Source organism: Protopterus annectens, chromosome 3.part0 (assembly GCF_019279795.1).
Source record: "Protopterus annectens isolate FY-2018-M chromosome 3.part0, PAN1.0, whole genome shotgun sequence".
Taxonomy (NCBI): domain Eukaryota; kingdom Metazoa; phylum Chordata; order Ceratodontiformes; family Protopteridae; genus Protopterus; species Protopterus annectens.
In genome coordinates this window covers 1,305,437,238-1,305,451,744 of record NC_056731.1, presented here as the reverse complement: position 1 = coordinate 1,305,451,744, position 14,507 = coordinate 1,305,437,238, and positions in this window count along the sequence as shown.

Here is a 14,507-nt window from a genome sequence, read left to right as displayed (position 1 = left end):
CCTTAGGAAATAATGAATAAGAAACTATTTATGACTGTTTATAAAACTGTTTTAGGGCATGGAAAGGTCAAGCTATTAACTTCAAACCCAATGAATTAATATTTCTTCTATACACCTCAGTCTCTCTACCCTTAAATCAGAAAAAATGTCATGAAAATGCTGAATAAGAAATGAAAGGCAGGAGTTTGTCATTTTACAATTGCCATAATTTGTACTTATGCTTGAGTTATTCATTTGTAGTACAAAATAGTTTTGCAGAAGAAACTGCATGTCAACAAAGTATTTTTTCTCCCCTAGTATAGAAAATATATAATAAGGACAACTACTGATAGAAATGCAATATAGAAATAAAATCAGGTTGCAGCAGATCTTTGACTATAATGCATTAACATAATTTTGGGAAAAATTGTAACACACAATCTACAGATTAGGGAATCAGGGATATATGATTTTGAAATAAAGAGACATTCAATGACACTACATTAGCATACATTTACATATTCAAATCCATGTATTATTTCTTCCAAGTTCAGCTACCTATTACTGGATTTATTTCTTCCACTAAAAGCTTATCTGTTGACAATTCAGTAACCTTCCTGTGCTACATGTATTTATTTAAAAATCCTGGAAAATGCTCTCATTTTTGTATAGCAGACAGCATGATGCTGTAAGAATAGTAGGTTTATATCAAACAACAGTTAACACACTATCTCTGGTGTATTTCTGCCATTATTAAGTTTGTAAGCCAGTCTCATTGAAAAAGAGTTGTAAGGAAATTTTCACAATTACTGCCTGTCCTCAGAGATAGCTTTTTTGTTTGTTTATTTAAAAAAATATCACCTGGTAGTTTGAGCATTTGAAGTAAGAGAGCATACTGTGCTGCCTCACAGTAAATTGATTGAATCTGTGGTTTCATTGTATCATTCTGGACATGTACAATAAACCATAAGTGCAGTTTATTTGATTAGTTTACATTATGAGCATGTCATCTGTTTGCTAATCCGGAGCAGCCTATGAACCACCAATGCTCCTTCTTGTTGAAGGATGGACAAGCATTACAGTGTAGTACAACTACACATCTTTCATAAATACTGTGATTATCATTCAGTAGGGCATTTGTTAGTTTGTACATCTTAAATATTTATTAGAAAATATTTAAGGCTGTAACACTTTCCATCTTTGGTTACCCACTCATCTTTATATGCAGTGCAAATAATGTCAGGATAAACCAGCATTTAAAGTAAAACCGCAATTTTTAACGTTATACAAAATGTCAGCACAGCAAGAATGATGCAATATCTCCTTCACTCACCTTGAACACACTATCAACTGCTAAAACAGACTCATTGCACTGTCAGGTATATCACTTTATAAAGTAGCAGTATTATTATATGTATGTGCATTACAGACAAGACTAGAGCATCTATACATAACTTGTTAACATATTTTTCACCTGAGGTGTGTGTGTGTGTGTGTGTGTGTGTGTGTGTGTGTGTGTGTGTGTGTGTGTATGTGTGAGAGAGAGAGAGACAGAGACAAAAAGAAAGAGAGAGAGAGAGAGAGAGAGAGAGAAAGAGAGAGAGTGGTTGAGAACTCATCCTAACACTATGAAATATGGTTATGGTACAACGCTGATAACATATTTAACATTTTGAATGGTATTGATTGTCTGAGTGCCCTTATGTTTTGCATATGCTAGACAAACAATTACTCATGGAACTGTAGATGTGTTGAGCTACTAATTAAGAAATATAATTATAAATTTCATATGAGAAAAATCCAAAATAGTCACTTATCTATCCATATTATTTGACTGCAATCTCAATAACCTGAAAGATGTCAGACTTCAGACATGCTTTGAGTCATATGAATGCAACTAGAACCTGTGAAAGTAAAGTGATTTGATAAACGTTTAAAATGGGCAGCATTTTCTCTTGACAATTTGTAGTACAGTCAATGTAGAATTATGTTCAGACAACAGTACATCACATGTAGTGGATTCTGAACTTACTCTTGTCTCATATACTGGGTTGAGGTAATCCCTTTGAGGCAATAAGAATGCCCTGATTAGCTGAGGAAGTGGTTATCATTTGCTCATACACCTGAGGTTAAATATCAGAATCTCAGCATTACATTGTTTAGTTTGCACTAAGCACTACCTTACTGTAGTTCATTATTTTTTTTCATACTGCAACAATACTGTCTCCCACTTTTTCTCCTCCCCTTATTTATGGCACATCAGCCATTGGCTGGCCTGGTTGAAGGATAGAGAGGAATTTCATCTATCAGAGAATCTCTTTTAAGAGGCTTTGGATCTCTGATAACTTTGTATTACAGATTCACATGGAGTAATTTTTAGTTCAATTTGGGATTCTAACATTGGCATATTGGTCCTTACTTGTCTAGCAAGCATTAGCTGTGATGAACTTACTCCTTGGCAGTGTGTGAACTAACTCAATATGATATAACTCTGTGAGGATCTGGATGTCTCGAGATCAAGTGTTAACAATTTGGACTGCACTCTTAGTGACTATATTAGGTTAAGTATAATGAGGATTTGATGTAGTATGAGAGAACCTTTAGTCATCAACAAACTGCTGGAATTCCGTTGACACAAACTGTACACCATTGCTTGTACCCAGTCGAATGGATATTCCAAGTCATGTGAACATGGTTCTGAGCCTTGTTATTATTTGTTGACTAGTCATGGTTGGTGCATGGGTTAGCTCAATATCACAAGAGTAATAATGCACTACTACAAAGTAGCTTTTGCCCTCAAACTCACATGGGTAAGGGTGTTGGCAGTATTGGTTCTTCTCTTTTATATGGCAAATATTAATAAAGAATTGACACTTTGGCATAAGCTTTGCAATGTCTAGCTTAATGGGCCAGCACACTGACATTTTGTGTCTTTCACAACATTTTCTGAGAATGTAATGTTCTTTGTGTATGTGCTTTAACATCTCAGATCATTGTTGGTTTTGTTTACCAGTAACTATCCTGCCTTAAGTGAGCCCTTACTCCTTATTAATCTATATAGTCCTTGCTTGGGTCAACAGCTTTTTATTTATGATATTTTCAATATTCTAGTTAATTATCCAAATCATCTATACATCATAGGAGGGGATGGGAATGCCTTGCTTTGTCCTGATAAGGATAGGTCACATAAACAATCTAAACAAACTCAACATACTACTATGGCCCTAGAAGAACTACAAAGCACCTTCGACCTATTAGTCCCTTATACAAAATTTCAACATGATACCTCTATACCTAGATTCACATTCTTCTCAACCACACATAAAACCTGGTCAAGAATAGATGCCTTTCTAATTTCCCAATCGCTCACTTCTTATGTAATTAAGTATAATGTTTCCCCTAGAACCATTTCAGACCATTCCAAAATTAGCATCTCTATTAACACTTCTTCCTCTATCTAAAGTCCTTCCCATTTCAATAATTGGACTCTAAACCCTAATATCATTCAAGTCCAAGAGATTACACAAGAATAAATACCATCTTTGACCAAGTGAGCATTGATCTCATCTCTAGTCAAATCTCTCATGATGTACAATGGGAAGCTGCTAAAGCAGTTATAAGAGGCCTTATTATCCAGAAGTCCTCGTGGCTTAAGAAAGAATGCAATACCTTAAACTCAAACTAGAGAATCAAATCATCAAAGAGATAGAAATAAAACGTCAATATAAATACACAACTGAGTTACAAGATACAATGACAGACTTGTAAAAGCAATTACATAAGTTGTACTTAGAAAATATCTCTTTTGTAGAGATGAGATTGTATTCAGAATGTGCACAAATTCCCTCTAAAACTCTTGCTAGACTAATTAATATTAAAAATGGGCCCTCGAGTATCAAAGAAATTATACACAAAGGTGTAATAAAGTATAAAGATCAAGACATCTTAAACACATTTGAGGATATTTACAAAAACATGTATAACTTATCAAACCCTCCACCTACAAATATGTTGAAAGAGTTTCTGTATAATCTAAAATTTCCATAAATTACTGATTATCAAAAGACACTTTTGAAATCACTCCTACGCTTTGAAGAAATCAAAATAGCAATTAATAAAATTAGACCAGGTAAATCTCCGGGACCTGATGGGGGTCTATATTAGAACACCAAACATTTAAAATGTCGAGTGTTCTAATATCAACCCGTTTTCAGCGAATGCTGAAAATATTGAAGAAGCAGAAAACCGAATTCTTTCCAAGGGAAAGAATTTGGTTGTCCATTTCTGTTGCTTCGGTATTTTCGGCCCTCTGTTGGAAAGTTACGGGTAGGGTTCAGGTAAGTGTGCGATTGAGTGTGGGTTAGGTATGTGTGCGATTGTGTGGACATGAGGGTTAGGGCGGGTTAGGTGAGCTAGAGTTAGGGCACGGGTGAGGTGAGTGTACAATAGTGATGGACCTTAGGGTTAGGGTTTGGGTTAAGGTAAGTGGATAGTTAGTGGTGTGTGTATAGTTTAGTGTAGGGTTAGGTGTAAGAATTTTGGTGTATGTGTGTGGATTGCTGTTTGTTTGGTGTGCTTGTGTTGTGTGTATGTGTTTTGGAACAGCAAATTTTTTCCTAAGGAAAAAATTTGCTGTTCTGAACGTTCAATGTTTGGTATTTTTGGGTAGGGTTCGATATTAGAACACTCGACATTTTGAATGTTGGATGTTCTAATATAGACCCCCTGACGGCTACACAGCAGAGATCTACAAAAAGTTTTCTGATCCAGTTTCTAAAATTTTACTGAGGGTTTTTAACTATATAATTCACTATGGCATAATTGATAGATATCTAAACAACTCAAAAAACATTCTAATCCTTAAACCAAACTCAAATTCATTAGACCCAGCTAATTAGAGAACTATTGCCCTTATAAATATTGATCTTAAGATTCTAGCCCATGTCTTAGCAAACAGGCTGAAAAACATTCTTCCTTCTATAATCTACCAAGAACAAATGGGATTTATACAAAACAGACAAACATCCCATAACACCCTTCTACTAGATGCCATCATTAGACTCCTAGATAAGGATAAACATCTGAGATATGTCTTTACTGCTGATGCAAGTCAAGCATTTGACAGAGTAAACCCTTTCCTGTTTAACATTCTACCCTCTTTTGCCTTTCCACAAGAATTCATAAAAATAATTAAAGTACTCTACCAGAAAGCCTCTGCTACTATTAAAATAAACAAATGCCTTTCTAATCCTATTCCTATCTCTAATGGTACAAGGCAGAGTTGTCCCCTATCACCCTACCTTTTTAATTTATATTTAGAACCTGTTCCTATACATATCCCAAAAAAATCTTTCATCATATTCCTAAAATATCAAATATAAAGTTTATATATTCTGCTTTCGAAGATGATTTAAATTTATATTTTGAACTCCCTAATACTGACTTACCAAAACTACTCAGTGCCCTAGACCAATATATGGCTATATCCAATTACAACCTAAATCAGAATAAATCTTATATTTTCCCCATAAATCCCTAATGGCATGAAGAATTATACTTTCCTGATTGTGAGATCATAACTAAGTACCAAATAAAATACTAGGAATAGCTTTCACCCCTAACTTCAATGAACTCCTCAAGAACAACCTATTAAATACATGGTCAAAATTTGAAAAAGATATGAATAGATGGATAAATATCAATATCTCCTTACTATCAAGAGCTAGTGTCGTCAAAATTAATATTTTACCGAGATTCTTTTTCACCTATATGCCACTTTCTCTGTTATTTCACAAAAAATCTTTCAAAATGTAGTGAGAGTTATAACTAAATTCTTGTGGCATCCTAAACCAGGTTAGAATTAAATATGATAAACTCTCCTTGCCAGAGGACAAAGGAGGCTTGGGACTACCCGACTTTAAGCTCTATTATACTGTATCCACCTCCTTTAGGCTGATCCAAATAATAAACTTTGATCCCAAGTCAAAGTGCTGCACACCCCTATGGATTAAAATATGGTATGATCAATTTAAATCCCTAGATATTAACCCCAAGTCCCTTCCTTTTCTGAACCTAAATTAAAAAGACTCATATTAGGAAGCTTCACCCATTACTTAAACATATGATTTCTACTATCCAAAATCTGTTCAAATCTGTACAACTACTTAATGCCTTTGCCCTCATACAACTGATCCACTTAAATTCTTTTTTTTTTCAATAATAATTTTTATTGTTTTCTTATATTCCATACAAAATTAAAACAATACAGAAAATTAAGAAAAAAATACCAACTAATGTAACTAACTCCATAACATATATACAATATTTACATAAATGCTTCCAAGTAACACATTGAATTTTACACAAAGGGCGGGATTCACGAAGCCTCCGTGTAAGAGTTATAACTCATACATGGAGGCTGCAGTTAAATGGAGTGATGTCAGCATGCTCTGCATATTCATGAGAGCATGCTGAATCACACCTAAGGCTAACATGGTCCATGTAAGACAGTAGTGGGCGTGTCCGTAGGCCAAGCCCTGTAAGCGGACACGCCCCCAGAAGAGTAAAAGTGCCCAAAGTAAACACCCACGACAGAGTCCATGGAAATGTGAATAAACACAACACAACACATGTCCCCACAGACTACAAACATAAAATGTACAAATGAACATCACATAATTTTTTTTTAAATTGTAAAGATGTTTAACCGTGAGTGAGCTCATTTGCACGGGCATGCCCGTAGCGCAGCTACAGTTAGCAGTCAGTGGCAAAGCATATAAGAACTAAATATACAAAGTAAGCCAAGAAGCAATAGCGTAGCAGTAGAGATGTTGGCTGAAGAGCAGGCATTCATGGTTCGAGCCCCCACAACACCAGTTTTTATTTTTAGCAAAATAAGAACGAAACAAGTCCCTGACAAATATGTACACATACAATCACATTTTATGTAAAATGTAATGAAATAGCCCATTGATATTGAACAAATGTGAGGTAACAAAACAATAAAAAATGCCAGCTGTGCCCATAGCTGAGCTACAGTTTAACAGGGTGAGTGCATCTGCCCGTAGGTGAGCAGTGGTTTAACTGGTGCAAAATGAGTGCCCATAGCTGAGTAGTGGTTTAACACACTAAATCTATGTGCCCCTAAGTGAGCTGAGCGTAATATGCATGCTGATAGCCAAATGAGGCTTAAAGCACCATACCCCGTTTGCGCGGAGCTGCGCACCACGCAAACAAGCTAACCGACGGGCAACGTTGAGCAAGCCATATCAAAACTGCCTTTACACAGACACACCCCTCAGCTTGTCTAGACAGTCATAAAAAATAAAAAGTAGTGGCCAGGTTCGAACCCAGGACACTACACACCATAGTCAAGGTACTGAACCACTAAGCCATGACAGCAGTACCTATAAATGCAATAATAGCTAATATATAGGAATGAATACAAAATGGAGCATGACAATGCAGGTTTACTGAAGTTGATACAATTCCAAAATGGCCAATCACAGATATGTGCGGGAAAAACGGACTATATAAGCCCCATAGGTGGGAATACACAGCATAAACGATTGTAGAACTGAATTGCAAGCAGAATGACAGGAGTAGGAGAGGGTAGTTGCTTTCAAGCACAGAGGTGGGGCATTGAGGAGTCCAGATACATGGTCTGGCTCCTAGTCCACAATCATGAGGCCCAACTCATGCAGGGCCAGGTCCTCTGGGGAGCATACAGGGCTGAGGCATGGGACCGGTTGGCTCATGATCTCACCAGTGCTACAGGGATTCCAAGGACTGGTGAGCAGGTCTGTCACCACCATGTGGACCTGAAGAGACTTAAGCAGGACCAACTGAACCTTTGGATCCAGGAAGCCCGGCAAATGACCAATGCCCCACTACTGAGTAAGTTACATTTAATTATGTATGTAAGAAATTAAACTAGCTGATATTATGGAGATGTGTATTCCAATATTACTTCATTTATATTACAGCTACAGGTGTCCGTTCTGCTAACCGCAGAGCCTATGGTGATAGGCTGGTGCGGTTGCGCCACCAGGCAGGTCAGTAATCCACTACCAGTAACTGTAAAGAAATATAAAAGTATGACAGTCAGCAAAAGAGTGCAGTGTAGTCACTAAGGAATAAAATGTGCAAGTAACAGTGTGAAAGTGTTTGCAAGTATTGCTTGATTACAAAAGTGTGTTGCAGCCTGTAAGCCAAACAGAAAAATGAAAATGTCTGACATAAATTCTGAAATAAAAATGTTCCACCTGTAAGAAAATAGTACACAACCTGCAGCAGGCTGAAAAGTATAGCTGCAGAAGATGATGAAATCACATGTGTGAAATATATCCCTGTTGAAATACTGAAACATGACAGAAGTGAGACTGCTGGAAAGGCTTGTAATAACTACAGGCAAAACATGTCAATAAAGCCTAGAAGTAAGTACCATCCTGAATAGTAAAATGAAAACAAGTCAGAGAGTGTGAGAAAGTGTCATGAATCCAGCAATACAGTAGTAATAACCCCTGAATAAAGTATACTGCAGTCAGTACAGAATGAAATGCATGTGAGAATCCAAACCAAACAGCGAAATCTGTTCAAAGTGTTGCTGCATCTGGAATGTGTATCCCAAAATCTGGATATGTTGCTCTCAGTCTGCAATATGCAGATAGTATGATTGTCTGATATACTAAACATCCACACTTGGCTATAGCTATATAAAGCAAATGTAGCAGAATGATGTAGCTGAACAAAGCTAGATATGAATGTGTATGAAGAACAATAAAATGTATATTGATGTTGCAGTAACAGTCCTATCACCAAGTTGAAGTAGTTATCATATTGGAAACTGTAGTTAGAATAGTAGTGTGTATATATGTGCAGCTATTAGAAATGTACAGCATATGTATTGGTATTCGAAGGTGTTAATATTATTTGCTTCACCACACCCTATAACCACATATAACCCAATCCAGCAATACAGTAGTAATTACCCCTGAATAAAGTATACTGCAGTCAAGACAGAATGAAATGCATGTGAGAATCAAAACCAAGCAGCGAAATCTGTTCAAAGTGTTGCTGCATCTGGAATGTGTATCCCAAAATCTGGATATGTTGCTCTCAGTCTGCAATATGCAGATAGTATGATTGTCTAATATACCAAACATTCACACTTGTCTACAGCTATATAAAGCAAATGTAGCAGGATGATGTAGCTGAACAAAGCTAGATATGAATGCGTATGAAGAACAATAAAATGTATATTGATGTTGCAGTAACAGTCCTATCACCAAGTTGAAATAGTTATCATATAGGAAACTGTAGTTAGAACAGTAGTGTGTATATATGTGCAGCTATTAGAAATGTACAGCATATGTATTGGTATTTGAAGGTGTTAACATTATTTTCTTCACCCCACCCTATAACCACATATAACCCATTCCACGTGAAAATGGTATGTGCAATCACAATTAACACCCCTGGGCGTTTGTCTTGTTGGGTCATATATATGTGCATGTCCGTTGATGCATCTGTCCTGTTCATACATCCAAACCTGATGGCCTGTTGCCATCAATCAACCCTGCATGTTGTTGGACTGTATATTGCTGCTCAAATTATGCATGTGTTATAATCGCTGTTCAATGGTGTGAATATCTGGGTGTTTGGTTAATGGGAATACTAATGCATGCTGTTACAACTAATTGTGAATGGTATTATATGTCACTAACAAAACTGTCATGACATAATGCAAAACATAGGATGACAGGGAAGGTGGGTTCCAGTGGACCCACCTCTCCCACCTCAGCTGGCGAGTGCACCTGGCACTAGTGCCCAGTCTGGACCCTCCTTCGGTGGCCCTGTGCCACCTGTGGGTGGAAGCGCTGCAGGGGATGGGGCTCGCCCCCCCTCTGCAAGTGTGGCCAGAGGAGAACCACCACTCACCCTCCGTAGCATCCGGACTGTGGTGCGTAGGGAGATTCGGGACTCTGTTCTCGAGCCCCTACACCAGCTTGAGGCATGGGTGGCACAACTTACGGGCATGCCTGTTGCCTGGCCTACACAGCCCCCAGCACAGCACCGTCCTGGGCAGTGAAGGAACAGTGGCAACTGCCTATGCGTGGGGATATCAGTTCCATTGTTGCCATCTGTGGGCTCATGGGCTCTAGATATCCAAACCTCCGTCCCAGTCTATTGTGTAAACCCCCCCCACGTGTCATACACCGCCCCTGTATGCGTCTTGTTTGTCTTGTCTGTTTACCTACCCAACCTACCGCCCCAGCTGTACCAACTTCCTTCACCTGACATACCACTCTCACCTGGAAAAAAAAAAAAGGGCACTCTGTACCCACAAAAAAATTACGCCCCATACATAGCTGCCCATTCCGCACACATGTCTGCTGGACATGGAAACTATCAATTACAATTAGCTGTACAACAAGTATTATTGTTGTCCTGACACCTCTCTCAGGGGTGGAAGATTTCAAATGTCACACCAAATTACATACATATGCACAGCTGTTGCTGATGAAGAAATGGGCATCTATGGGCCTTACCTACATCCCTCCTGCAAATCCCAAGCTTGTTTCCTTACTGTCTTACACTCTTTGTGACCCCTTTTTCACCACTTTCCTGTCTCCCCATTTTCATTTCTTTCAAAGAAAATAGCGCGGGCGTGCGCCAGAGTAAGCACTGTTAAGCGGTTGAAAGCGGATGTGCGCATGTGTGCGTGGAGCTAAATGCCAGTGCGCATGCGTGAGCTCCGCGCAAACCAGCGCTAACCCGGTTACAACTGCTTAAAAGTGCCTTAGTCACTTTGATTGACAGGTCCTGTACTCAGCTCAAAAGCAAAATAGAATCCCTCTGTCAGTCCCAAACCCAGGACCTTGGAAACAGTAGCCCGTATGACCTACCACTAAGCCATGACTCTTATACAAGAACATTGTGCTAAAATAAATATAACATGTAATAGTAGGGATGAATGCAAAGGGAATATAGGATGTGTAGTACCCAAAGCATGTCATGTAGAATTGCTGTCAAAACTACTGGATTCCCATAATAGTAGTGTGTGAACAGAAACAGCCATGCTAGTTGGTAGCTTGTAGGTAATAATGTCAGTTAATGTACATATATAAATGTATGTATATGTACATATATATATATATATATATATATATATATATATATATATATATATATATAGCTGTAGGTGTCATTGTGCATACACACTTACTACAGGGAACAGGAGAGAGGAATGGTGAAATGTGAATCTACAACACAGCCTGAATCATGAGAGAGATACTAACCTTTACACTTACAGAACAGTGTCCACAGCATACCAGCATGGTCCACGCCCTTACAATCTGAAAGGGCAATGCCTATCTCACATACCCTTTTATAGCACTGACCTGAAATCACAGTGAGAACGGCAATCTGTACACAACTGGCTGTATGCAATTAGCAAATGCTGGCCTACAATTGGTGCAGAGGCCATCACATGGACCTATGCAGATACCTACAAAAGCATCCTGTACTAACACTCCACACATGCAATACATTCATTGCACTGTCTGGAAGCAGACAGAGGAAGAGAGAAAACTGAGAGAGAGAAAAAAAAAACACGCTACACACTGTGACTCTGTGACTCTAAGCTGTCAGCAGTGACAGTAGCAGCAGGAATCAGAAGCAGTGGTAATGCAACCAGCTGCGACAAATACAGGTAATGCAAAGTAGCAGGTTAATAGTGTGCATACTGTGAACCCTCCAAATGTGTCATAGGTCTGTATCTATAGGTATGTCCATGTGATATGTTGTGTGTATGTAGTTCCACCAAAAGGGGATGACTATACATTACATGTCAATCAGTGTTAGGCCATGATCCTGGCAGCAGTTGTCTGTGCCTTGCCCTCAGCAATGGCTGTAGTGACTGCTTTGAAAGGTCAGCCAGGTTCAAAAGGCAGGATCAGCCCATCACAAAGGCACACTGGCTGGGAACAAGTGTCTGCAGGTACCCGATATCACTGCATATGCATCCCATACTGCATAATTCCATAGATTAGCAGACCAGGCCGGTTATGCATATGATGTGGTAGTTCCCAGGGTCAGTCGAGGTGCCTCCTTAGTGGTGTGGGACCACTGTCACTGTATGCCACTGTCCAGGTACATATCCTGTAGTACGGCCAAGATAAATTATCAGTGTTATATGCGGTTGTATGTCCTCTTAGAGTGCAGGTAGCACACATCCAGGGATACCATGAGGTCACAGTGATGCTGTGTGTTCTGCTCTGCTGAGGGCGGCCCTCACCTGGACATGTGAGATGATAGGGAGGTTACATACAGCTGTGATAACTATTTCAACTGGTGGGGGAGAAGGAGGTGGGATACGTGCACTGAACGTGTCTGCAAGACTGTTGCCAATATCTGTGTGTTTGGTGAATGTTAAGTAGGTGTGTATTAACACAGAGCATATCTGAGGCATTTGGTCCATATGTGTAACATAACTGAAGAAGGCCTTGTGGTCATCCTTAGTGTTTGTGGCCATTTCCCTCCCAGAGTAGGCCGTGGTCGTTGTTATGAGAGACCGTAGCATAGTACCAGTGCTGACCACAGATGCCTTCCCTTAATGTGAATCTGCTCTGTCCTGCAGTAGCCTCCTGCTATTGTTATACAATCTGCCTCTGTCTGTGGTCCACCGGACAGGATGCCTAACCTTTGTGCATAGGGTCTGGGTTAGAAATGTGTGTGCAAGTTCCATGCAATCTGTGGCATGTCCGTGGTAAGCATTTGCAAAGGGGTCAGCAGTGTGGGTTGTGACTTCCACTGGCCCAGTGTGCTGCATGGATACCATCTCAGTCCTAACAAGTGAATAACTGTCTAATCACATACATATCAAAGTAGTCTACTGTGCTGGTGGTGGTGGTAGGATATGTATATCCAGGCCGAGTAACTTGTGTCCACATCACATTAGTGGATGGCGTCCCACATACAGTACCTTGGGATGAACCCCCAGAGTGAGGTTGTGCATTGGACCTGTCAGTGTGTGCTGACCAATGGGGCACGCTACTATGTTGTGTGGAATGTGGCAGGTATTGTTGCACAGGTGTTGGCTGAGCACTGATATCTGGCCATGTACCTGTGTATCCACCACGACACACACACATGCAACATATGGGAGTAGTAGTATATCACTACACATGAGTATCATGTATAGTATGTGTGCCATATATTACTGACATAGTCTGCTGATATCCTGTTTGTGTTCTCTTCCAGGGAGATGGCGCGTCAGTGTAATCCCACCTACTCTGCAGTGGAAGATGAGGAGATCCGCCAGAGCCTGGTGCAGGAGTATGACATCCTGTTTTCCCGCACCAGTCAGAATCAGCAGGAGAGGGCTGCACTGTGGCAAGACCTTGTCCGAAGGGTAAATGATATTGGCACGCATAATAGGACATATGAGCAGGTACGACATCACTGCAGTGGTTTAATCCGAATTGTCCGTCAGCGTGCATCAGATATCCACAGGCAACAGGTTGCCACAGGAGGTGGGGTGGCCACACATCACCCCCTCACCAGACTGGAGGGGCTACTCCTAAGTGTTGTGGCTCCAGCCCCGGAACAGCAACAGCAGTACACCTGCATCATGATGGAGGCTGGATCCACACAGCAGCATGACATGGAGCATGCAGGTAATATGCCATATGTACACTTGACTGTTCTGTACACTGTTAGTTTATGTATGTGTAACGTGTGTCCGTGGTATGTATCTGTCATCATAGTATGTAATTGTGCATGTGTGATACTGGCAATATCAGCAGCTGACGTGTGAAAGGCAACTGGTGTACTACAGCACTGTATCATATGCAATATCAATGGCACAGTTGTGCCCACTGACATTAATCTCATCATTTCTGCAGGTCCCTCTGGGGTTACAGCAAGGCAGGCCATCCATGCTGGTGAGTGTGTTTAACATAACCTATAATAGTCCTGATAATGCTAGTAACAGTAATGTAACTCAGTAGTGCTCTGTGTGTATACTGCGGGGTGTGCATGTGTGCATGTGTGCAGGTGTGCCTGTGTCCACGTGTGCATGTGTGCATGTGTGCATGTGTGCCTGTGTCCACGTGTGCATGTGTGCATGTGTGCATGTGTACACGTGACCACGTGTGCATGTGTGCATGTGCCCATGTGTGCATGTGACCATGTGTGCATGTGTGCATGTGTGCATGTGTCCATGTGTGCATGTGTCCACGTGTGCATGTGTGCATGTGTCCACATGTGCATGTGTCCACGTGTGCATGTCTGCATGTGTGCATGTGTGCATGTGTGCCTGTGTGCATGTGTGCATGTGTGCATGTGTGCCTGTGTGCATGTGTCCACGTGTGCATGTCTGCATGTGTGCCTGTGTCCATGTGTGCATGTGTGCCTGTGTCCATGTGTGAATCTGTGCATGTGTCCATGTGTGCATGTGTGCCTGTGTGCATGTGTCCACGTGTGCATGTGTGCCTGTGTCCATGTGTGCATGTGTGCATGTGTGC